The sequence below is a fragment of the Myotis yumanensis genome, unplaced genomic scaffold (genome assembly GCF_028538775.1).
Source record: "Myotis yumanensis isolate MYYU_CA2020_CCGP unplaced genomic scaffold, mMyoYum1.0.hap1 SCAF_13, whole genome shotgun sequence".
NCBI classification, from domain to species: domain Eukaryota; kingdom Metazoa; phylum Chordata; class Mammalia; order Chiroptera; family Vespertilionidae; genus Myotis; species Myotis yumanensis.
The window spans coordinates 2392545-2414449 of record NW_027223764.1 but is presented as its reverse complement, the minus strand read 5'-3'; the positions used below and the strand labels follow the sequence as shown (position 1 = coordinate 2414449).

Genomic DNA, 21905 nt, shown 5'->3' with positions numbered 1-21905 from the left:
GCCAGGTCAGCAGATCCCCTTTCTGAGAGTCCTCATTACTGGCTGTCCGATGGCCTGCCCGCCTCACCGCACGTCCACGCAGGCCTCCCAGTGAACGTGGAGCAGATGCCTGTTTTATCCTGGAGAGCGCCGTCATTCTCCACGCTGATCTCCTAGGTGCCAGCATATTTACGTAAAGGTGCACGGCTTCCGACTCTCTGCCGCCATCAGACGCCGGCACCCGCCCTGGCACCAGGGTTTTGCTCATTCCTCCTCGAGGAGTGACCCCGAGACCCAGGATGTGGGGAATGTGCAGTGGGACCGGGTGCGTGATGCGCGCTGCAGTGGTGACCGGTCACGTCCGTGGCGCCGTCGTCCGAGCGCATAGCAAAGCGCCAGGCGGGTGTGGGAGGAGGAAACAGAATCCGGCCATGTGAACACTGAGCTCCTGCGTCTGGATGGTCTTGCGGGTGAGGGCTGCCCGTGGGTGCTGGCTTCCCAAGGCCTTCTACGGACCTGGAGGCCCCGGTGGATTTAAACATAGTGCCCTCCCCATCCCCACCCCCACCCCACCCCCTAGTGTTCCCTCCCCGCGGTCCAGAGGCCTCAGGAGCAGTGTCTGCCTTTGAGGATTAGTCCCCGGCATGGCTGTGCTGTAGGAGGGGAAAGCGGTCAATGTGGGTCCCGTCCGACACGGAGGACCCTCGATGGTGGCAGAGCTGCTTGCATGGCGCTGAATTTTGCATCACTTGGTCTTGACCTGAGCGCCTCTGGGGAACGTGGATGGGAACTCAGCAGCCATCCGTGTGTTCTGCGGCCCCATGGTGACCAGCCAGTCCTCCGCTGGCAGGAGAGCCTTCGAGGTGAAAGTCGGGTTTCATTAGACAGGTCAGTGGGTTCCTTCCCATGTGATTTCCAAGCTCATGTTTACCCCGTGGCAGCGTCTGGGGAGAAAAGAGGCTGAAGAGGAGCGTGTTCGGAGCGGCTGCCAATCGGAAATGAATCACAAATGAACAGCAGGCCGCCTGAGCCGACTCGGGGGACGATGGGGAAATGTTACCAGAATCGTAAACATCTGATTTGCATGAAACTTTTCAGAAACATCGCTTAGCGAGCAAAAACCAGAGCAAGCTGATGGACTCACGTAACGGACCAACTCCCACGACACCAGAGAGCGAGTCAGAAAGACTGTCCGGCACAGGATTTACCGGAGCTGGAGCTGACACCCTCCGGGGCTTCTCCCTGACCCTCCCTGCTCCTCAGGCGGACTCCCCTCCCTCCCCCATTCTTCCCCACGACAGGGACCTGTGTCTCCAGATCAGCCCAGTAACTTCTAGAATCCAGACTGTCCATAGGCTTCTGTCCCACAGGCATTCCGGTCGCCGTGAACCCAAACCGAGCCACAGCCCGGCTCTCCCTCCTGTCCGTGCTCCCTGCACAGGCGAGGAGGGAGGAGGGGAGGCTAGTGGGTGGGAGCCGGAGCTGGAGCCGGAACCGGGACAGGCAGTTCTGCTTAGAAGGTGGGTGTTACTAAGGCACATCTGCGTGTAGGGAAGGACCCATCCGCTGGAGGGCTTTCCCCCACTAACACCCTATTTCTGTTCCTCTTGCTTCCTGCCTCCCACGAGATTTTTAAGTTCCTGAAAAGGCATCGCTGTTATGAAAACACTGGGAGAAGGCGGCCAAATGTTGCAACACAGAAAAAAGCAAACCCAGCGAAGAACTTTCTAGCAAAGTTTCCATAACCTCAGCTGAGGGAGCGGACTGTCCTGCCCCGGCAAACCTCGGCCTCTGGAGGATGGAACAAACCTGGTTTAAACTGAAGCTGTTCGGGTGCGGGAATACGGAGATTTACTGTGCGCGGCGCACACAGCCCGAGAGCACACGCTTTCATCTACCAAGAAATGCACCAATGAAATTTCCTTTAAATTGGTGTCTTACTTACTTTTTTTGTTAATCCTCACCCGAGGATGTTTCTCCATTGATTTTTAGAGAGAGCGGAAGGGAGAGGGAGAGACATAGAGAGAGAGAGACATTGATGTGAGAGAGACACATTGATTGGTTGCCTTCCAGACATGCCCGACCAGGGTCAGGGATCAAGCCTGTAACTGAAGTACGTGCCCTTGACCGGGATCAAACCCGGGACCCTTCAGTCCACGGGCCAACGCTTTATCTACTGAGCAAACCGGCTAGGGCTGATGTCTTATTTTCTTAATGCAATGTTTTCGGTTGCTAAAATTCAACCTATAACCTTTGAAAACACAATTTACATAGGACAAAATTCCATAGATTGTATGTATATCCTCAACATAAAGGTAAAGGAAAAAAAAACTCTAAAGGAGATGAGGGTAATATTTAATTAAATAATAATTTGAAGCTCTCAGACATTAACATAAAAAAAATCAAGGTCAGCCCAGCTGGTGTGGCTCAATGGTTGAGCATTGACCTATGAACCAGGAGGTCACAGGTTCGATTCCCGGTCAGGGCACAGGCCCGGGTTGCGGGCTCCATCCTCATTGTGGGGTGTGCAGGAGGTAGCCGATCAATGATTCTCTTTCATCATTGATGTTTCTATCTCTCTCTCCCTCTCCCTTCCTCTCTGAAATCAATAAAATTATATTTTAAAAAAATTAAGGTCAAAGAGCAAATGATTCACCGGGAAAAGAATTGTCAGCGTGAACTTCATGAATCAAGAAACAAAAGGCATTCGCACGAAGATGAACGTTAGCTTAAGGTAATCACGAGAAAGCACGGATCCCCCATGGCTGTGTGGGAACACACATGGATTTATACTCAACTGCATCCTCACTCGAGGGACCGTGGCATTTATCAGCTTGGCAAAGACAAAAGAGACATTCCGTGTTGATGAGGTTTCGGGAGAGTGGGCGGAAGGGAGGAAATTTATGCACCCTGTGGTAGAGCAGTTTGGCAATAAATATTAAAACTATTAAACCTATTTATACCCTTTGACTCAGCAATTTCACATCAGGGATTTATGCGAAGGAAAGTAGCTAATGTGTATTCACTGCAATGTGGCTCTGGTTTCACTGAAGATGCTCGATTGAATAGTAACTAGGAGTCGGGAGCAGTGCTGGGCGCAGGGGAGATCATGGCGGGGTGGGGGCGGCAGGCCCACTGCCTGCCCTTCCTCTGGACCCGGATCTGAGCCCAGAGAGGGAAGTGGGCCATGACAGCCCACGGCAGGAGTGCTCGGGGCTGGAGACCACGCGGTGGCCACGCACAGGTCCTGTGCTTCATGGGAGAGGAGTGGGGAGCCCACAAAACAGAACAAATCAAGCAGCGCTCCGCCCAAGCCACAGGGTGAGAGTGTGTGTGTGCGTGTGTGTGTGTGCGTGTTTGTGTGGACTCGGAAGGAAAGTTCCTTTTACAACTGGAAAAAGAAAAGGGGGCTGAGGAATGGGGAAGGAGCGGGGGGAGGACACAGGAGAGAAATCACGGGTAGGTTGACCCTCAACCACTGAGCCACGCCGGCCGGGCCCTGTTCACTTCCTTGCATGGGGTTTGTACGGCCAGGACCGACAGCCGTGATTTCCACGGAGAAAGGATGACACCTGTGCCCAGTGCTGAGCCCCCGGTGGAGGGGAATGGGCAGGGGCTGTGACAGGCAGGCAGAAGCCAAAGTGTGAGAAATGCTTCTTTGAAACCAAATTCGGGTCTGGGTCCGATGAGACAAAGAAGGAAGCAGGCGCTCCTGGTTCAGGTGCCCCGGCTACTTGGAATTGCGCGGATCAGAGGCCAAACACGTCCCCCGGGCGGCCGCCTCTCGATGGAAGGACCTGGGAAACATAGGCCAGAAGCTGGTGGACAAGGCACAGGCAGGTGCTGTGTGTCGGAAGGAAGTCTCTGCGGGAGACGTGGCCGAGCCGCGCCATGGGCTTCCGGGGAGCGGGAGCGATGGGTGGGTGTGGGGGTCGCTGCCGCAGGCTTTTCCTCGGCCCAGTGGGCGGTAGAAACTATCCTCCTGCAAGTCTAGCTTCTCCAGATCGGAGTCTGCGTGGAGGCGGCTGAGGCTCCGAGGGCAGCGAGGCAACATGCAAGGCAGAGCGCACGAGGCAGGAGGCTGTTGATTCGCCTGTTCCTCGCCTCTGCGGCTCCACAGTGTGACATCGCACGAACCCAGCAGCCTCTCCCGGAAACGAAGTCGCTGCCGGGAGGCCTGTCTTCTCTGTGGATAGAAAGCAGCCCAGGAACGCGGGTGAGGCCTGAAGGTGGGAGGTGTAGGCAAACGATGGGTCGGCCTGCCAGTCAGAGCCCCGGAAGGAACACCAGTGAGTCTGCCGCGCGCCCGCCCTGTCTGTGGCGGCTGGGACACAGGGACCGCTGAGAGACGCCCAGCCAGTGGGCGGAGGGCTCACTGTCCAACAGCCCAAGGGATCCGCACCAGCCTCCTCCATCCCAGAGGAGGACTGGCTCAGAGAGGCTCAGGCGTTCCCCCAGGATGCACAGCGAGGGCGGCAGAGCCTCACACCGGCCCCTTCTCTGCCTCGTGCAGGGACCTGGGATGTGCCGTCAGTGACCCGGGGCCTGTGGCACTGCCGGGCCGTTTTCTGTTTCCTTTTCCAATGACAGCCTCGTAGATTTAGGACGTTTGCTTTTCTGCCTGTAGAAACCTATGGGACTGGTTTTGGGGTTTTTTTTCTCAGTGACCTCGATTCCAGCTACCTGAGTTCATCTTTTCGAAGATCCCATGTACGGAGCACGGTCCTTAGGTAGCGGAAGTTTAGCCTTTCATAGTCATCGCGCTGAAATGCATTCGTCTCAAGGCATTTTTACTTCCTTTCCTCCTTTTATCAGCGCAGCTCCACGGATGCCGAGGGTTTGGGGTTCTGGGGCTCAGAGTCTGAATGCAGAGCACCCATCAGAGGGGGAGGAGCAGGAAAACCTCCTTCCTGGTCACCTGGGCCTTTGGGTGAAACCCCCGCGGGTGGGAGGCGGCGGGGAAGACTCTGGACCCAGGCACCGCGTGCGGGCGCAGAGCACCTGCAGCCTCGGGGGACGAGTCAAGGATCATCTTCCAAAACCTGGAATTCTCTCTTTGGCCCAAGAAGGTGTCCTCTGGCCTCCTGCCAGGGTCACCGGGGGCCTGGCCAGGTTCCAGGGAGGGGCGGCCGCCCGACCCACGAAGCCCTCGGGATTTTTGATCGATGGTCCACCTTCGGAGCAGTCGGAGCAGAGGCCCCTCATTACGGAGGGTCCCGGAGTCACATCCGAGGGGCGAGGCAGTTCACGCTCCGGGAGGGACTTTCGATCCTGGAGGGGAAGCGTTTCCTGGAGTTACTCAGGCCCCACCGCTCCCGAGGCTGCAGCAAAGGATGCTCCAGCAGTGATTTCCGTGATTGACAGCTCGCGCTGCTGGAGCGCCCGTTGCCGGGGAACCCGAGAGCTCCGGCTGGGGAGCAGTCGGGACACGGATGGCCCGGCCTCGCCAGTGGACTTTGCTGCGCCCAGTGCGCATTTAGCTCTGCGGGATCCTCTCAACCCGGAGCGGTCTTCGCTGTGGCCTGTCCACGGGGTGGAGCGTGGCCTCCCGGTTCCCACCCGATGTCCTGCGGGGAGCAGGCGGTCGGGACGGGTGAGGCGCCGTGCTCCGCAGGACAGGGACCCATGGCATGGGATGTCGAGGGTGTCGCCGTCGCCTCCCTAACCATCAGACTGTGTCAAAGGAGCAAGCTCTGAGCAAATGTGTGTAACACCAGACGTCAAGCAGGCGGGGAAGGGGAGCACAGCAGAGGGAGGGAGCGGCTGGGGCGCGGTTAAGACGCTGCTCTCAGCAAGACCGTTGGCCCGAGCGCTCTCACCAGTCAAAACATTGACGTCTCCTGGCCGGTGTGGCTCAGTGGTCGAGCATCGACCCAGGAACCAGGAGGTCACAGTTCGATTCCCGGTCAGGGCACAGGCCCGGGTTGCAGGCTCGATCCCCAGTGTGGGGTGTGCAGGAGGCAGCTGATCCATGATTCTCTCTCATCATTGATGCTTCTGTCTCTCCCTCTCCCTTCCTCTCTGAAATCAATAAAAATATGTTAAAAAATATAAAGAGCAACGATGGCAGCCTCTCCAAGCCCCTACCCCCCAGGACACCTTTTATCTCAGTCAACAATGGAGATCGTGCGTCAGAGCCGCACGCATCCCACCTCCAGAAACACGGCGCCTGCAGCCCCCCAATCCCGCCCACAGGACGGTGCCCTGAGTAGCACCTGAGTCTATTAAACATGCGTCACCAGGAAGAATTAGAGCTGATTGGGCTGTGACGTGAAAGGCGAGCTGTCCACTCTGTTTGCTGTGAGTGGTTCCTGTTAACACGTGTGAGGGTTTATGGTATATTTCTGTCATCTTATCGGACAATCTGTTCTGGAATTTAACCTCTAACTGCCGAGGGGTGCTGATGGGAGAAAGCGGAACGAGCACATGGGAGAAGTGTTTGGATGACTGTGTAACTCACAGCAGCCGTCACCTTCCCGGTCCACAGTCCGGAGTGACATAAACTGTAAAGTGTTGCAAACATGTTAGGAGCCACCAAAGAGATGCTACTTTAGTGGCCAGTTGCTCCCCAAGGCAGGATCGCCGGAGCGGGAGCAGCTAGAGCCCAGACGAAACCCTCCCCGCGGAGGCATCTGGAACCCGGGGGATAGTTACCGGGCACAGATGTGCGCTGAGATCATCTCTGAGAATGATCCCCCCTATGACCATTTTAACGGGGTTTCACATAAAATACCGGCCTGCGGAGTGAGTTGTAATAATGTACGTCGTCTGCGCTGCAGCACAGCTGAGGTTGCAAGGGAAGAGACCCTCGAGCACGGTGACTTCTTACTTATAAAACCAAAGCCTGCCAGCTCTGCGTGTGACTCTGGAAGCGCGCAGCCTCGCCAGGAGGCACTGGAACCTTCTGCTTTCCGGGGCCTCCCTCCCCCTCCTCCTCTAGTCCCAGATCACAAATGCCACCTGCAGTGGCTCCTGGTGCCCGTGCTGAGCCCCGCCTTCCTCCTCCCTGTCTCACAGACCTGTCGGGCCTCTGGGAGAAACGAAAGCCGCACACTGCAACCCGCTTAGAACTCGGAGCACCTGCCCCGTGTTCGTTTCGCCGCCGGTACTAGCCAGACCATCTCATCACCATTCGTATTGGTTCTAGCAGATACACACAAACATCCTTTAGGAGACAAAGATGTCGTTTTGGTTTGGTTTGGTTTTTTAATATATTTTTATTGAGTTCAGAGAGGGGAAGAGGGAGGGAGAGAGGGGTAGAAACATCAATAAAAGAGAATCATCAATCAGCTGCCTCCTGCATGCCCCCTACTGGGGACCAAGCCTGCAACCCCGGGCAGGTGCCCTGACCAGGAAATCGATCAGTGACCTCCTGGTTCATGGGTTGATGCTCAACCACGGAGCCACACTGGCCGGCGAGAAAGATGTGTTTTGGGACAGCAGGTAGTGTGTGTGTCCACATTGGGCTGAATACACGTGTCCTGGTACCAGGAGACTGTGTTTCTCCTCTTTCCTGTGATGTAAGGATTCATTTAACTCCCTGGCTCAGTGGTAAGGGGCTCAACCCTTGTACTTTAATGCTTGTGTTTGAAGATGTTTCCCAAATGGGAGCAGTGTCTCTCCCGGGACCAGGTGGGAGGATGGCCCGAGCGAGTGTAGTGGAAGGGCTTGCTGCTGTTTTGGATTTAGGGCCTCGAAGTCTTTCGGAGTCAGCATTTCTGCGTCCCTGGAGAGCTCTCTGAGAAAGGATGAGAAAGAAACCCAGTGGCCGTTGCTACAGACCGTGGTCTGAGCTGTAGACGGACCCTGGTCCCACCTCCCCCCCATAAAGAAAGCTTACCAGCGACACAGGTCGGAGACTCCCAGGCCCAGACCCCGCGTCTGGGTTAGCCCCGGCTGCTGCGTTTCAGGCCGTTGCTCTAGATGCTGCTTTGGGGGTGGGGCAGAGGCGTTGCCTCCGCCGCATGCGGTCTTGCTGGGGAGGCTGGACCACAGCCGTCCCCAGGATTTTTAGACTATGATGTGTGATTTCTTTTTAAATGTGGATGAGTGTATATATTAGTGTGCATTCTTGGAATTTACCCAGACACCAGTGATGTTTTTGCTCAGAAAGCCGATCATCTGGTGACCAGACTATCTCCAATGTTAAAAAGTCTGAGCTTAACAACAATGAAGAGGAATCTGGCCTCAGTGTGCTGCTCCGCGTTCCCTGAGCGGTAACACATGTCCGTGTCCCAGACCCGCCAGGAGAGCTGTACAGCAACGGTGTGTGGGGGGGGGGGGGGGGGGGGGGGCGGCAGACGTGCAAGGAGTGTGCAGACTCTGAGACACGGTGTCGGGGCCTGGGTTTCGTCTTCGCTTCTGGAAAACATCGCGTGAGTGGGCAGTTCACCTCCCTGACACCAGGTGTCGGCTGGGCCTGTGGGAGGCGGTCCTTTTCGGGACTTCCTGTGTGACGGACAGGCCGCGTTTAACACACGTGCTCTCTCCTGCATTGGTCTGGATTGAGATGTGCTGCCAGAATCGGTCGCCGGCCCGTGGCTGTGGGTGGTCCCATTCATTTAGGTTCTACAATGGTCACGGATGTTAAATTAAGTGTGTAGCCCACCTATTGAAAGTGTTTCGTTTTTTTTAAATATATTTTTTTTATTGATTTTAGAGAGGGAGAGAGAACGAGAAGGAGATGGAAACATCAGTGATGAGAGGGAATCGTGGATCGGCTGCCTCCTGCACGCCCCACACTGGGGATGGAGCCCACAACCCGGGCCTGTGCCCTGAGTGGGAATCGGACCCTGACCCCCTGGTTCATAGGTCGATGCCACGCCGGCCGGGGGGAAAGTGGGTTCTTGTGATTAAACCCATTAAACTCGAGAGGAATGAAGCTGACCCGGCCTATAGGGCTGGTGGCTTTGATGTGTGCGTGTTTCTGTGCGGACAGAATGCCTCTGGGGGTTAGGGGGTGGGAAACCCTCGGCCTGCGTAGAGGAGAGGGGAGACGGTCTGCGCCACGTGCCTGGTGAAGGGCACAAGTCGCTTTGGGCCCGGCTGCCGCCAAGGGCTCGGGGTGTCCTCGGGGCCCCGTCTCCCGCCGTGTCGTGGTCGGGTCTCCCGCTGTACGGTCAGGAAGGCCGTGAGCATCCCGCACCCCCACTCTCACCTTTGGAACCTCAGGCGAAGGGTGTCCGCTGCCCCAGGGTCTCGCAGCAGAGTCTTGAGGGGGCTGCCCACCGGCCTGGGTTCAGCACGTGCCCATCCCTCCCTCATCGCCATAGCCAGGAAGCTGGCGTCACTCTGCCCAAGCTTGGTTTTCAGGACGATTCCTGTGAGTGTGGGTGGGGTCAGAACCACCTGATGCATTCAGAATAGAGTGACTCTCCGTGGGAGTGCGGGGCTACGGGACCAGCAGGAGGGGAGGAGGGAGGATTGATGGATAAAGGGGAAGGGATGATGGGAGCACAGCGGTGGAGGTGTGAAGATCGAACCTGGATGAGATGCATTGAAAAGATACCCAGCCAGCATTTAAAACCTGTGACACACACCCGGCCGGCGGGGCTCAGTGGTTGAGCATCGACCTATGAACCAGGAGGTCACGGTTCGAATGAAGTCAGGCCACATGCCCGGGTTGCAGGCTCGATCCCCAGTCGGGGGCCAGCAGGAGGCAGCCGATCCATGATTCTCTCTCATCACTGATGTTTCTCTCTCCCCGCCCCCCCCCCCCGTTCCCTTCCTCCCTGAAATCAATAAAAATATTTTTTTAATAAATAAAAGTAAAAATTGAATGAGGCTCTTCAGTCCAATGGCAGGTACTTGATGCTTCGATAGAGTTTATGCCCAAATTCCTCTCCTCGAGGACTTCTGTGAGCACGTGTGTTTGTGTTTCTATATTTGTTCAAAAGAGAACCCCTGAAATCTGTAAAACATCGTTTTCCTTGGCCGAAGCACACCTACATTCCACACAGGAATTCCACTCTGCTTGCTTTTTATAAAACACAGTTAAGACGTCTGTCTCGGCCTTACCTTCGGTATGCTATTAGTTACAATTGGACAGGGGCATTCTCTCTCTCTCTCTCTCTCTCTCTCTCTCTCTCTCTCTCATTGCAATTCTCTGGGGTAGATGATGGGAGGATGGCATATAGCATTCATCCTCGTATGGAAGGGAGCATGCTCTCTAGGTCCTGCTGGAAAATGACCATGACCCTGACCAATGAGATACAGTCATCCTCCTGTTCGGTGTTAAGGTGAGAAGCATCCTGCGAGCGTTCCCCGTGGCGTTTACCTTATCGGCAGCCTGCCCGCCTCTCTCTCCCGCTCTCCTTCCGTTCGCCGACTCCGTCCCTGATTAAAAGTGGAGCCAGGCAGCATCTCACTGTGCTTCATGGATGCTGTTCTTTACACATTGAAGGCAAAAGCCCCCACTAACGGGAAGATCCTGACTCGCTTCATGGCAGCGCCGGCTTCGTGGCGGAGGTCTGGCACCGAGCCCGCCATGTCTCTGAGAACACGGGGCTTCCACGGAACATGTCCAGTTAAGGGTGTCACAGCCCAGGCCCTGCCCGGGAGCTCAGTCGGTTGGCGTGTCGTCCCAGTTTGTCGAGTTTGCAGGTTCGATCCCTGGTCAAGGCACATACGAGAAGCGACCGACGAATGCGTAATGAGTGGAACACAAATCCCTCTCTCTCTCTCCCCCTCTCCCCTCCTCTAAAATCGATTAAAAAAAAGAAAAACAACAACAACAGATGCCACAGTGTAAGGGCCTTTTATCCAAGGCGTTTGGCGGTTGAGACTTACCGTAGAAAAACGTTACAGGAGCCAGTATTAGTGAGATCACATGGATCTGCGGAGGCCAAGGGAGGGGGAGGGGGGGCGTGTAGGTGGGCAACGGGGGGACATCTGCAATCGTGTCAACATGAACATTTTAATGGAAAGAAGTTTACCCATAATTCCCCAAGGTTCTACCATGGGCAGCCTGTGAAGTCGGGGGAGATGTGGAATGGAGACGTGTTTCCCTTGCTGTGGCTGGAGGACCGAGGCTCAGTTTGACCCTCGGGACGATGCCAGGGCAGCATCGCACAGACTCCCGGGGCTGCGGCGCTGCCGGGCGGGACCTCGGTCAGCGGGAAGCCAGGAGCCCTGCGGCCCAGCGCTCAGCGGTGAGGAGGCGGCGGCTCCCCGCCCTCCGCCCGGCCCCACGGCCTCGCCAGGAGCTGGTATTTTTAGCCGAAGGTTCTGCTTTGGAGCTCAACTGCAATTTTACTTTCATTGCCGTCTTACGTCTGTAATTTTGAGGGAAAGTTTTTAAAAATACCTCCTCCCCACGCTAGCAATTATCCCAACCGGAGGGGCCTTGCCCTCTGCTTGCGAGAGGGAGACGGTGCGCGCTGGGCTGTCCGCGCCTCCGATCGCAGGGTGGGGCGCACACAGTGGGGAAGGGAGGCTGTCGGGCTCGGCCATGTCATCAGATAGTCATGAACTTCATGCAAAAGTACAGCCCGCGGACGTGGGGGGAGGGCCAGGCGGCAACCGTCCGCAAGGCCGAGATCTGGAGTCAATTAACGGAAAACAAATTAGGCAGCGATTACGGCGAGCCTGTTTGTTTTCCTAACGGTCTCGAGACGAAGCAAGCGTCCTCCGCAGGTAGCAGCAGTCCCAGGCGGGTGACTGGGCTTGGGAGCGGAATCTCTGCACCTGGGGGCGATCTCCGGCCACCCGGGCAGCCGCCCCCCTGGGACATTGCCAAGTGTCGCGGGCCGCGGCCCGTTCCCAGAGGGGACCCGCAGGGCCTGGGCAGGCCTGGGCTCCGTGCTCAGGCCCCTTGGGCTTCGTCCCCTCTCCCGGCGAGTTCTGTCCTTACACATCCCGTAGGACCCGACCTCCACGCCCCGCAGGCCTGCACCCAGGCCAGGAGCAGCACCCTCTCTATCGGTCTTCCGTGGCCTCATCGGTGGAAGCCCTTGGCTCTCTGGTCGTTCCTGGTCCCTGCTCACTTGGCCCACTCAGCCGTCAGCCCCCGAGGCTTGTCGATTTGCTCTGAGGACTGTTGCTCGGCTCTGTCTGTTGTCACCACCGCCATGGTATCTGGCCATTACGCCCAGGCCTTCGCCGGCAGCCCAGGTTATTCATGTCGGGCTGCGTGGCTAACTAGTAAAATAGCAGACGTGGACGCTCTCACAGTCCGGGGGGGCAGGCGTCTCCCATCAGGGCCCTGGTCTGCAGGCGGCCCTCCCTCCGCGGCTCCAGGCAGGGGCCCTCACTGCTCCGCGTCCAGGGGTTGCTGGCAGCCCCTGGTGATTCTCGGCTCCCGGCTGCGTGGATAAGTCAGGGACAGCCACTCGGGAGCGTGGCCACTGCCCTCGCCCCCGGTGCTCGTGCGCCGGCGGAGCTGGTTGCTGGGGACCCCGATGAGGTCTGCTTCGGGGCAAGGCCTGTCCTGCCAATCTCAGCAGCAGGCGTTCGTAGGTGGCCTTTCCCTGTCGCTGGGCTCCTCACCCCCGCCCCCCTCCCCCCGCCCCCCACATCATCTCGTGCCTTGAAGTCCTTTTTTCTTACTTTTTCCTGAATTGTCCTGAACCGCCCCAAACCGCACCCTCATGTGGTCAGTCTGAGCACATTGGGGTCCTCAGCCTGGAAAGCAGGCGCTTTTACAAGGGAGACCAGGGACTCGACGACCCCTTTCCCACCCGCCCGGCGGGGCTCAGTGGTTGAGTGTCTGCCTATGAACCAGGAGGTCACGGTTCGATTCCCAGTCAGGCACATGCCCGGGTTGTAGCTCGATCCCCAGTAGGGGGCGTGCAGAGGCAGCCAATCCGTGATTCTCTCTCATCATTGATGTCTCTCTCCCTCTCTCTCCCCCTCTTCCTTCCTCTCTGAAATCAATAAAAATAAATAAATAAGACCCCTCTCCCAGCAGCAGGAAGGTGCAAAATCAGTGCGGAGGGCCTGGCGCCCCTGCAGGAGCTCGGGGACCCCCGACCTCCACCTCCAGCCCTGACCCTGGACTCTGATCCCGAGAGTGGTGATACAGGGGATGTGCTGCTGACAGGCTGGTCAGAGTCACCTCTCCCCGCTGAGAAATGCTCCTCTGTCCTCGCCTGAGAGTGGATCGCCGGGAATCGGCAGGAACCGTCTGTGCATAAATGCGCACGGAACTGGGTGGGGTTTAAAGAAATAGAATTGAAAGAGCAGATTGTCAGGGTGAAGCCCAGGCGGACCTTGAGCCGAGAAGCGGGTGTGTTTCTAATGGGCTGTTCATTTGCTTTGCAAGGACGGCTGCCAGGCGCAGGCGCTGGCCCTGACATGAGGTACAGGCCGGGGTGCCTGCACCCACGCCGCCCGGGGGGGTGGGGGAGGGGCAGGAGCAGGGGCGCCGGTGAGCATACGGCAAAGGGGCTGCGCCTGCCCAGGCTGCACATTGTCGCCTCCGCAGACGAGATGGCAAATGTTTCACTGCCGGAGCCGGGCGCCCGGAGCCCTGGCCCCTCTCGGCTCCTGGGGAGCGGGTGTGGGAGGGAGCGCAGGTCCTCGACTGTCCTCCGATGTGTCCTTACACTCTCCCTGGACAGCTGACTGCTCAGCCGCGGCAGGTTGGGGTGGAATCTCTGAGGTGTGTCCGCAGATGCCGGACGGACATCGTGTTGTCCTGATACCTGAAGTCACAGGTGTGATCCCCGATCAGGGCACATACAAGAAACCGCCAATGAATGCATAAATGAGTGAAACAACAGATCTCTCTCTCTCCCTTCCTCCCTCCCTCCCTCCCTCCCTTTCTCTGTCTCTGAAAATCCATTTTAAAAAACACACCTGGCTGCTGGCCTTCAGGGCAGTGAAACCAGCCCTAACTAGGGTTCACCTCTGCTCCCGACAGCCATCCTTGCGACGCATCCGCCTCTGCAATGAACATCTGACCTGCCGTCCCTGGTCCCGACAGCAATCCTCGCAACTCACCCCGAACAGCAACCCTGGGCCAAGGTCAGCGACGGCAAAGGCCAGGACGCTGACGATCTCAGGGCCCGGGTTTCTGTCAGGGCTCCCTCCGCCTTCACGGCCGAGAGCTGACACGGGTGGGCGACCTGTGAACGGCTGCATTACCGAGAGCAGGCCTCGGGCAGCCTGCTGACCTCGCCTTCGGGAGCCGGAGGACACATCCCGGGCGCCTGCCAGGCGGGGCCCTGGAGCAGCCGGGAGCTCCCCGTACACGGCGGGCCTCGTTCTCTGGTTCGTACGTCGCTCGCTTGCTGGCCTGTTGTAGGGAGTGCCAGGGCCTCCCTGCTCAGCGGGACCTTTTAGATGGTCCGTCACCGCCCAGAGCCAGCAGGCTGAGCCCGTGCGGGATGCTGGTCCGCATGTGCTCATCCCGCCTACCGGGCTGCCTCCTCCCGCCTACCAGGCTGCCCCCTCCCGCCTACCGGGCTGTCCCCTCCCGCCTACCGGGCTGCCTGTCCTTAGCAGGAAGGACGGCCGAGGGCGCAGCATCTGGGACCCGGCAGAGCGTGTGGGCTCATTCCTCTGCACCCAGGCGAGCATCACGGGCAGCTCAGAGGAGCTTAATCCCATGGCGCTGGCAGTGTCGTGTCTGGCTCATTCCCACCTGATGCCTTTGTCTGTGCCCACCATGCAGGCCCCTCCTCCTGTGGGCAGTCTCCTTGAAGTCACCTTGAGGTCCTGAGGCCGCCTGGCTCTCCCAGCTCCCTCAAGGGCAGATGGGCATGGCCTCGGGTGAATTTCCAGCCCTGGCACCTGACCCGGCCCTGGCCTGGCCGGGGCTCCACACCGGCGCCCGCTGTATACAGACAGCCCTGCGACCATTCGCCGAGCCCCCAACACCTGTATTTTTGTTTCCTCGGCTTCTAGCAGGAGCTGGAAAGAAGGTCAAAACCATTTTCTGAAACATCCCCAGCAGCAAGGAAGGCCCTTGATGTTCCATTTGCAGCATCGCATTTGTTTTTTATTTCCTTTCCTTCCCAGTCGGGGAGAGCTGGGAAAAGAGTCGGCGGGAGAACAATAAGCATCTCCCGGAGGCTCAGCACAGGCGGCCCTCCCCGCCTCCGTGGGGCCGCACCAGAGGAGCGGGAGGTTTCCCGGCCGGCAGGTCGCAGGGCGCAGGGTCCGTAAACGTAAAGCAGCACCTGACCGTTAGGATGAACACGGGATTAGTTATGCCATCCCTCCCAGACGGAGCTTAGCAACAGGACAGAGCCAGGCCGCCCTCGCGGGAAGTGGGGGCCGTGGCGAGACCCCACAGGTGGGGACGTTGGAGTGATCTGCTCACACCCATGACGGTGAGGCCTGAGGCAGCGCATTTCCTCACTGAGCCTCTGCCTCCCCGACTGTAAAACAAAGGTGCTAGTGCCCGGCCCCAGCCCGTTCGGCTCCGTGGTTAGAGCGTCGGCCCACGGGCCTATGGGTTGCGGTTCGGTTCCGCTCAAGGGCATGTATCTTGGTTGCAGGCTCAGTCCCCAGCCCCTGGTCAGGGCGCGTGCGGGAGGCAAGGAATCGATGTGTCACACCCACATCGAAGTTTCTCTCTCTGGGTCTCTCCGCCTCCCTTCCATTCTCTCTAAAAATCAATGGGGAAATGCCCTCGGGGGGAGGGTTAGTAACAGTAAAAACACGAAGGCGCTAGTGCTGATCTCAGAGTGGTTTTGGGTGAGACTCAGGCGCCGGTGAAAGCGTTTGTGCCCCGCCCCCTGTGGGAGTGTCCGTTCATGCACCGGATTCGGGCGGCACCCCCCCCCCCCCACATGGAGAGAGAGTGCTCCCCTCTGGCCCAGCAGACACGCCGCTTCAACTTGTCCACGGACAGGGCCCTGTGCCCCCGTGGTCCAGTCCCAGACGCGCGCTGAGTCACGGGGGCCGAGTCCCCGGAAGCAAGGGTGTTGCAAAGACGGTAACAGGTGTTTGCTGTCTGAGGGCGGCCGCCAGGGCACAGGGTGCGGTGGGAAGAGGGAGCCCGGGGTGTTGCAGGGATGAGGTCCCGGTGCGGTGCGGGCCTGGCTAGTGTTTGCTAACAGACCATCGTTCTTGCGATCCCGGAGCGCGCGGGCCCAGCCGCTCTCAGTGGGGCCGGAACCGTCGGCATTCCACCGAGGTCAGCGCCTCGAAGTTCCAACGCACGTCTAGACAGCACTTTACACAAAGCGGCCCGAGCCCCAGCACGGCAGGGGCCGCAGCATCGCGAGTTCCCTGCCAGCTGAGCTCCGCTGTCTCCCTCCGAAAACATCCTCCCCCAGGGCTCACGGTCCCTCCTGGGAGCGTGCTCTCCTCGCTCTCCTCGCTCTCCTCGCTCTCCTCGAAGGCCCGCATCAGGCGACAGTGACCCGCCGATGGGAGGATCCCTGCGCTGAGGTGCTAGAAAGTGTGTTCCCCCCCCCACCCCCTCCCCGCCCCCGGAACTCGGCCTGCCCTCTGTCACCCACGCCCCTCCACGCCTCTCATGGCGGCCCCGCGGGATGGGTGGGGATGGAGTGTCTGTCCTCTCGCCAACCTGGACGCGGCCCCTGGCACGTAATCCTGTGGGCCCACCCCCTCCAGGAGGCGCTGGCTGCCATTTCCCCTCGCAGGACTCCTGTGAAAGGGAGAAGAGGCGCCGCTGGGCTCTGCGATAGATTTTATGAGAACGACTTCCCCTGTTCGAACCAGGCAGAGGGGCACGGAGCCGAGATGCCAGCCACCCAGACCCTGGCCGGGTGGGAGCACTGTGTTCGGAGAAGGGGCCCCGTTCGCTTCTGTAGGACCACGGGACACGGCCCTGACTGACACACAGGACTCCAGACATGAGCGCCCCGAGGAAGCTCGGGCCCTTTGGTGTTGCGCCCTGGCCAAGAAATGAGGATCTCTCTCTCTCCCTCTCTCTCTACCCCCCCCCCCCCTTCCATTCTCTCCCCGCTGGGGGAAGGGAGAGAGTAGATCTTGGCAGAGGCTTAGGATTAATTAAATAAAAGGAAAGAAAGAAACTTAGCACTCAATCACGACGTCGTTGTGGACGTCAGGATAAAAGACTGTTTTATGACGGATGGAGCAGGGAACCCGCAACCCCATAGCAGCCCCACGTCACCGCCCGTTGGTGTGAGCGCAGACTCGGCCTCGCCGTGTAAACTCTGACCGTGCGGAAGGCCGGCCCAGGGCACACGGGAGGCGAGAAGGCGAGGAAGTGCGAGAACCCAGCCCACCCTTTACTGAATGAGTAGGTCTCCGTAAGCGAGTCGATTTCCATTGAAGATGAGAGTCGGCGGCAGTGCTGGCTTTTGTCCTACACCCATGCCAGCTGCTGCACGTGGGGGATGGTGCTGGGCGCTGACGTTTCGTGTTTTGAGCCTCGCCTGGCCCTGGAGGGGCGGCAGGTGGTGGTGTCTTGATCGTCTGCTGTCCACGTGCACAGGGAAGGGGGTGGCTGCTCGGGACTTGAACTCGGATCTTCCTGGGAACCGTCCCTAGGTTCTGCTCAGCTGCTGCGGGCTGCTGTGTTCCATCGGCAGAGCTGTCAGCAGATACTCGGGAGGCGGCAATGGCGAGTGAGGCTCACAGATAGGTCGCCGGGTTCTGAAGGCGCCCAGACACTGCGCCTCTGACAACGCCTCGAGCTGCAGCTTCGGATCCCGCGGCTGAACCCTGCATTCCAGGGCGGGGAAGGCCCTGCCAGTTTCTGAAACGCGATCCGGCATTTGTCATTTCTTCATAAAACCTGGAATGCTGACGCCTCAGTAAATCATATTTGGGAGGCGAATGTAACAATGATGTTTAAGCACGAAACCCGAGCAGGATTCATGCGCATTGGGCCACGTGAAAACTTGGAGACGACTTTTCTATGACACTCGAGGGCTGTGGGCCTGCTGGGGAGGGTCCCTCCCTCATTAGCGAGGAAAAGCAACAGCACCTGGGCCGGTTGGTTTGTTGGTGTTATCGAAAAGCTGCTGATGTAAAAAAGCAAAATTTTTAATATATATTTTTTATTGTTTTCAGAGAGGAAGGGAGAGGGAGAGCGAGAGAGAAACATCGGTGATGAGAGAGAATCATGGATCGGCTGCCTCCTGCACGCCCCACAGTTGGAATCAAGCCCCCAACCGGCATGAGCCCCGACCGGGAATCGAACCCTGACCTCCTGGTTCATAGGTTGACGTTCAACCCCTGAGCCGCGCCGGCCGGGCCATAACAAAACGAACGTAATGGCACCGCAATAGTGGAGCAGTGAGTTTACCTGGTGGTTCAGTGCTGACGCTGTCTGGGTTGAGAGGGCACTGGGGGAGGCAGAGAGGGCGTCCTGGTGGGGGCGGAAGTATATCCCTTTGGGGGGAGGCGGGGGGGGGGGAGGCGGGCAAGGTTTCCAGTCTTGGTGTGGATTTGGTCGGACTAAATCCGGATGCCTCGGCCCGTGACTTCCGACATCAAATAGAAATGTTATGCTCCTTTTTGAGGAACGCAAGCACGAGGTAAGGACCGCAGGCGCGTCAGGGAAGAACGTTAGCTGGTTCCGTGTTACACTTTCTCTTCGTAAACGTGGATTTAGGAAGCGCGTCTCGATGCCCGGTGTTGAGCGATCGTCACAGGACTCATGGTGGATCCTCGCACACGTCCAGGTGCATTGCCAAACGCCTCTGTGTTCAGGTTCCAGAATATCCTATCGGAGTCGCCGTGGCGTCCCCAGCACCCAGCACCGCCTGGCATTGACAGTCACTCGGTGTTTATGACATCGATGAATGCGGAAGACTGGACGCAGTCAAAGGCAGAAAGCGTATGTGTGACTTCGTGACATCTTGCAGCGTTCAGAAGGTCCGACCCGCTTCCTCCCACAGGGTCCCCACAGTTCTCAGTTGCTTCAGCTTCTCTCGGGCTGGATTTGGGGGGCTCTGTCTGTTGGGAGGTTCATTCGTTTTCATATTGGTCACCGCCCGAAGTTACAGAACTCTTCATTATGTACATTCCGGGTGCACAGCACTGTCTTCGCCATGTGGATACCCTGCAGTGAGCGCCCCCCCTGGTGCTGGGCACCCCTGCCTCTTGCCTGTCCCCCGTCCCGGCCCCTCTGGTGACCACAATCTGCTCTCCGTGCCATTGTGTTCGTTTTTGTTTTGTTTGTTCACTTGTTTCTCTTCTGGGTTCCACATCTGCGTGAAATTACACGCTACTTGCCTCCCTGCTTTGACTCGTTTCACTCAGCTCTGTGCCCTGCAGGTCCATCCATGTGGCCACCAATGGCAGGACCTGAAACCGTAAAAGTCCTAGAAAACATAGCCGGTCACATCTTACTGGTGTTCCCGTGGCTCTGGCTTCAAAGGCAAGAGACACAAAAGCAGAAATGAACAAGTGGGACCTCATCGAACCGCACAGCTTCTGCGCATCAGAGGAGCCCCCTCGTCGGAACACAAAGGCAGCCTCCTGGGTGGGGAAGAGATTTCAAACTATACACCCAACAGAGGGTTAATGTCCCAAAAATAAACAGCTCCGACAACGCAGCCCCCAGAAAAGCATTAGCCCAGTTAAGACACGGACAGGAATCTGGATAGATCTCTCTCCGAAGGAGACACACAGATGGCCCAGGCACCGGGGACGATAGAGGGGTCCTGTGTCACATCCTCACCTGGCATTTGGCCTTGGTATCGGGATGATGCTGGCTTCTTCAAATGAGTTTGGAAGTACTTCCTCCTCTCCGGTGTTTGGGAAGAGTTTGGGAAGGATGGGCATTCATTTTTCTTTAAATGTTTGGTAGGTTTCACCGGTGACCCCATCCGGCCCCGGGCCTTCGTGTTGGGAGGTTTCTCATGACAGAGCCGGTCTCCTTCCTGGTCGCTGGTTTGTGCAGAATGTGTGTTTCTTCCCGACTCAGTCTCGGGAGGGTGTGTGTTTCTAGGAACTGGTCCGTTTTTATAGGTTATTCAATGTGTTGGCGTGTAATTATTCCAGGAGTCTCTGGAATCCTATGGATTGCTGGAATCCTATGGATTGCTGTCGTATCTGTTGTCATGTCTCTTCTTTCATTTCTGATTTAATATGTTTGAGTCTTTTAATTTTTTTTTTTTTTTTTAGCGTAACTAAAAGTTTGTCGATTTTGATTACCTTCTCAAAAACCAGATCCTGGTTTTGCTGGCCTTTGCTGTTGTTCCTCTGGTCTTTAGTTCATTGACTTCCCCTCTAATTTTTCTTATTCCCTCCCTGCTGTTAACTTTGGGCTTAGTTTGTTCTCGCCCCCCGACCCCCCGCCATTTCCTTAAGGTATAAAGTTAGGTTGTTTATTTGAGGTCTTTCTATTTTCCTAATGTAAACTTCCCTCTTAGAACTGCTACCTCTTGAATAGACACAACTTCAGGCAGGGACAGTGAGAGGTTCCCACACACCCACTCAGATTCGTGAATTAAATCACAGTCACGCTGGTTAGGGGCTGCCTGAGTGGGCGCCGACAGCCCCAAACCTCACGCAATGGGCACATTTCTGCATCCTTGCAAGGTGCTCGCAGGAACATCCTTTCAAAATGTTCTGATTGCATCTTTTGATCTCCTCGGGTTTTGCTTTTCTGTCCCAGCCTGTGTTTTTGTTGTTCTGGAGCTTTGGGTATCATAAAAAGGAGGGTCAGAAGTAAACAGCTTTTATAGGCACACATGGAACTGTGTTGCTTTTTTGGATATTGCTCTTCTACATGAAAGAAACTCAGACTTGTGTAAGTTTTCCGCCGCTGTTTACAGAAATCCCTTGAAGATTTTTATCAAAAATAACAATATCGGTGTCCTCCAGCGAGGACTTGGATAAGGCAAAGACAAATACAGAGAGCGTTGCTCTAGTTCTAGCATGATGGACTGATTTGAATTTAATGTATAAAACTCGCTCAATTCCATGGGAACATGAACGGCTACCAGGACCGTGCGACCGTCAGTCGCCTCCTCTGACGCGGTGCCTCTGTGTTCTGTCTTCGTTCTCACTGTTTGAGATTACGGTTATTCTCTGCCCTGGAGACTAGATGCCGTGGACACAGGAAAGCTCTCTGAAGCGGCCGTGCTGTTGGGCTTCATCTAAGGTGGGTGCTGCGATACTGACACGGCCGGTTTTTCACATTAGTGATCGCCATAAACAAGGCGCAGACACTTACTCAGTCATTGTTAGCAAAAAGAATTTCCGAAATTAAGTTAGAAGCTAAACTTCTATTAACGTGAAGGGACACCTAGAGAGTCTATGTAATAAAGCTGAATGACGAGGCCAGAGATCTGAGTGGTGCGTTGCTTGTGTCCAAGTTGCTCCAGCCAAGTGCAAACACTTCCACCGTCATTGGCCAAAGGCTGGGTGAGGAAAGGGGCGTTGGCAGCAGCCGAATGCCCACCCTCGGTGCAGACAGCCAGGCCGGGCGCTCGCGATCTTGTTATTTTATTCTCTTCATTCATTTCATTGTGTTTATTTATTTATTTTTGTTTATTTGCAGATTGGTATCTAACTTCTCCCCGGCTTCCTTCCCACATTCTTAAACCAAAGTGCTATTTACTTTTGTCTTTTAAATTGGGGCGGGGGGGGGGGGTGCTCTTGGGGGGAGTGACTATTCCTATCAGAGTCTCCAATCTTCAGCAGAACACCTTGAACCAGGGTCTGGAGTCAGACTAATGTAGGCCGCAGTCCTGCATCTGCCAGTCTCTAGCTGTGTGGCCTTAGTTGTCTCTTCTGTAAAATGGGCAGAGTCGTGGGACCTTGTGAGTCTTTTGAAGTATGGAGTGAAAGTGTGCTTCGCACTCTTCAGGATACACAGCAGGCGCTCGATGGCGGTGGCCACTATCATGTATCTATATATATAAAAGCCCAATATACAAATTGTCCCTGCAGGAGTTTGACCGGGAGACCGGGAGTTCGATTGGTTGCTATGATGAGTGCTGACCACCAGGAGGTGGTGCAGGATGAAGGAAGGCCCTGGCCAGCAGCTGGCAGCCGGGGAAGGAAGGCCACGGCTGGCAGCCGGAAGG

At 56.9% G+C, this 21905-nt stretch overlaps 1 protein-coding gene across 1 annotated transcript in view; it reads left to right on the top strand.

Annotated features, from left to right (window-relative positions):
- Positions 1 to 21905, top strand: part of ADAM12 (ADAM metallopeptidase domain 12) — a 148363-nt gene that overhangs the window by 57812 nt on the left and 68646 nt on the right. The window lies entirely within an intron of this gene.